Raw genomic sequence first — 3,421 nt, 5'->3', positions numbered from 1 at the left:
AAGTACACAGTCACTACATCTCACCAGTGTGAAATGCTTTGAGAAGTTGATGATATAACCGCTCATGGTCATAAATCAGGCAAGGATTATAATAATAATAATAAATGTTATTATTTTTATGTTATTACAATTTAAATCACACTGTTGAGGTAGTGTTCAAGTGGTTTTCAGGGATGGTCACCCAACCCAATAACACTGCCACGTTACATATTAATGGATGTCAACTTACTCAATAAGTCTGAACTTCCTAAAATAGCTATTGTTTGTAGGAGATTAATATTTTGTTCAGCAGATATATTGTCAAGCCATTTCTGAATAGTATTATTAACAGGCCTAGTTGCACCAATGATTATAGGAACCATGTGTGTTTTACATTGCCACATGCATCAGCATTCAATTTGGAGATTGATATATTTCCTGATCTTCTCTAGTACCTTATTTTTCACATTGTAATCATTTGGGAAAGTAACATCAACAATACTCCATGTACAATCTATTTGGTCCTTTATAGTTATTATTAATAATTATTATTATATTACTGTTTAAATCACCTGGTAGAAGTAATTTCTAAATGGTTTGCAGTGAAGCTTGCAGTCTCAACAACAGCAACAACAATAACAACTTGCACTTGTACAGCGCCCTCCACGCTGGGCGGCGTCTTAGAGCGCTTAGCAATGGTGGAGCCAAAGGCCGAGCCTGGGGTGAGGGGGAAGTTGACCATTGGTGCAGTCGAAAAGGAAAGTCTTCAGGCGCAACCTGAAGATGGGGAAGGAGGGGGTGAGGCAAAGGGGTTGAGGGAGGGAGTTCCAACGTTTCAGGGCTTAGTGACTGAATGCACGGCCGCTGATGGTGGAACAGAGGTCTTTAAGGTAACGATTAGCTGTGATTGTCTGCCTTTGACTGACGTAACAGTTTACATTGTGACAATACTAAAGACAGTTTAGTATTGAAACCGAATCTCAGGTTTACCACTGCAACCATAATCCTCAGTGTGTCATCCAAAATTTACAGTCTCCGCACACTTATTCCAACATCAACATTTCTTATCAGATGCCATAGATTCCAAAACGCTCAAAGCACTGTACAACATTTGCTGTAAAGTGTAGTGACGGTGTATTTTTTTCAGGCAAATGAGGCCACCAATTTGCACACAACAATTTTCTGCAAACAGTCATGAAGTGAGGAATCCATTTTATCCAGGCATTGTTGACCAGGACAACCAGGAGAGAGAAACTCCCATCTGTTTTCCCAAATAGTGTCACAGAATTACCTTAACAGGCACAGATAGGGAGTTTTTTTAAATATGTATTATCATACAGTTCTAATGCTTCTGTTTATATTGTATAATAACATGCTGTATGATATTCGCTATAACACTGTGTATTAGATAATAACACACTGTGGTTTACTGGCTATATGGTGTCCTGTAGCGTATTGGTTAGAGCACCAGCCTTGCAAGCGAGAAGACCTGGGTTTGATTCCCGGGCAAGGCAAAACGTTAGGTAACTTTTCTTACCGTACACGCCTCTGTTTACCTAGCAGTAAGTAGGAACCCAGTTGTTAGTCGATTGGCGGATCGCTTTTCCAGGGGTAATAATCCCTTAAAAGAAAAAAATAATAATAATTTGGTCACTCAATTCACGACTGTTTGTGGGACACTGCTGTGCGCAATTGGCTGCCATGTTTCGTCCACAAAATCTACAGTGAATTAACTTTATAGTATATTCTGTGAAGCGCTTTAAGATGTCTCGAAGATGTGATAAGGCGCTATATCAATTGCAAGGATTATTATATTATTATAACTCTGTATTTTATACAATAACAGTGTGTGTTACTGGCTATAACACTGTATATTATATAATAACACACTGTGCGTTACTGAGTATAATATTACCATGTGAAGTGTTTGTGACTACCTGCTATTATTTATATAATGACTGGTGCAAATGACATAAAATTAGACGCAGTTAGGAGCTGCCAAATTAGATATGTGCCTGTGTACCTTGTAATAAAATGTTAATCTGCACTAACACAGCAGTCAATGGGGCTATGGATGAATGAACTGCCCTCTGCATTAGTCACTTGTAATCTGCTCTGCCTGGCAGCGCTGATGTGATACATGGATAATGGAGTTTCCACCTTTGTCTTCCAATTAACAAGCCTCCTCTGTAACATTATTAGAGACGTTCACATCCCATCATCACTCTCATCTGTGCTCTCTCAGGGGAGCTCGCAGGCGTCTGTGGGGGGGTTTGGGACCCTCTGTGCCAGGGTTGGATTACATTGCTCCTGTTACAGCTCCCTTTCTTCCTCTCTATCTCTATCTTTCGGCCTCAGGACATGACTGGGAGAATAACATGGCGCCTTCTTACATCAATCAAACACTTTAAACACACACACCAGTGAGCTCACTGCCCATGTCATAGGCAGGCTACTGTAAACACACTAGTAATGGGTAAAGAAAACACACGTACACATAGATATACACACACATATACGCACACACATACACACACACACACAACTATACACACATAGGTATAGACATAGACATACATAATCAGACACACAAATAGATATGCACTGAGATGAACACACACATATACACACACAGATTATACACACATATATACATATATGAACACATATGTATAGATGGACATATACAGATATGAACATATGTGTATGTTTATGTTGATATATATCAAGTGTGCATTTTACATACACTGCAGGTGAGAAAGAGAGAATGAGAGAAAGGAACACTCAGAGAGGGAAAGAAACTGTGTGAGAAAGAGAGAGAGTGAGTGAAAAAGAATTGGAGAAAGAGAGTGAAAAAGACTAAGCGAGAGAGGGGTGGGGGGAGTGGGGGTGGTGTGTGGGTGGGGGCGGTAACAGGGAGAATGATAAAGGAGTTCTTTATGGACTTGTGGGATATTGAGAGAGATATTCTGGAGTCCTGTAGCTCAGTGGTTAGAGCACTCGCCTTGCAAGCGAGAGACCTGGGTTCGATTCCCGGCAGGACGAAACCTTGGGCAAGTTTCCTTACTCCAGAAACCTGATAATAACCCCTCAAGAGAAAGAAATAGGAAAACAATAATAGATAAATAATAATAATTTGGTCACTCAATCCACGACTGTTTGTGGGACACTGCTGTACGCAATTGGCTGCCGTGTTTCACCCACAAATATACAGTCACTACACTTTACAGTATAATCTGTGAAGCGCTTTGAGACATCTAGAAGACGTGAAAAGCGCTCTATCAAATGCAAGGATTATTATTAATTTTTATAAAGTCAGAGACTGACTGTGAGACTGTGAGGCAGAGAGAAAAATCATGCGTTTTATGCAGAGACAAAGAGATAGAGAGAGAGGGAGAGAAAGGAAACATCAGAGAAAAAGAGAAGTGTTGGCAGTTACTCA

At 40.1% G+C, this 3,421-nt stretch overlaps 1 non-coding gene across 1 annotated transcript; it reads left to right on the top strand.

The window, feature by feature from the left end:
• The first annotated feature begins 2,952 nt into the window (after nucleotides 1–2,952).
• Nucleotides 2,953–3,024, top strand: trnaa-ugc. Its single transcript has one exon. It is a non-coding gene; the product is annotated as a tRNA-Ala (tRNA).
• The last annotated feature ends 397 nt before the right edge of the window (nucleotides 3,025–3,421 follow it).

Source organism: Callorhinchus milii, unplaced genomic scaffold (genome assembly GCF_018977255.1).
Source record: "Callorhinchus milii isolate IMCB2004 unplaced genomic scaffold, IMCB_Cmil_1.0 Scaffold1, whole genome shotgun sequence".
NCBI classification, from domain to species: Eukaryota; Metazoa; Chordata; class Chondrichthyes; order Chimaeriformes; family Callorhinchidae; genus Callorhinchus; species Callorhinchus milii.
This window is presented reverse-complemented; position numbering and strand designations above follow the sequence as displayed.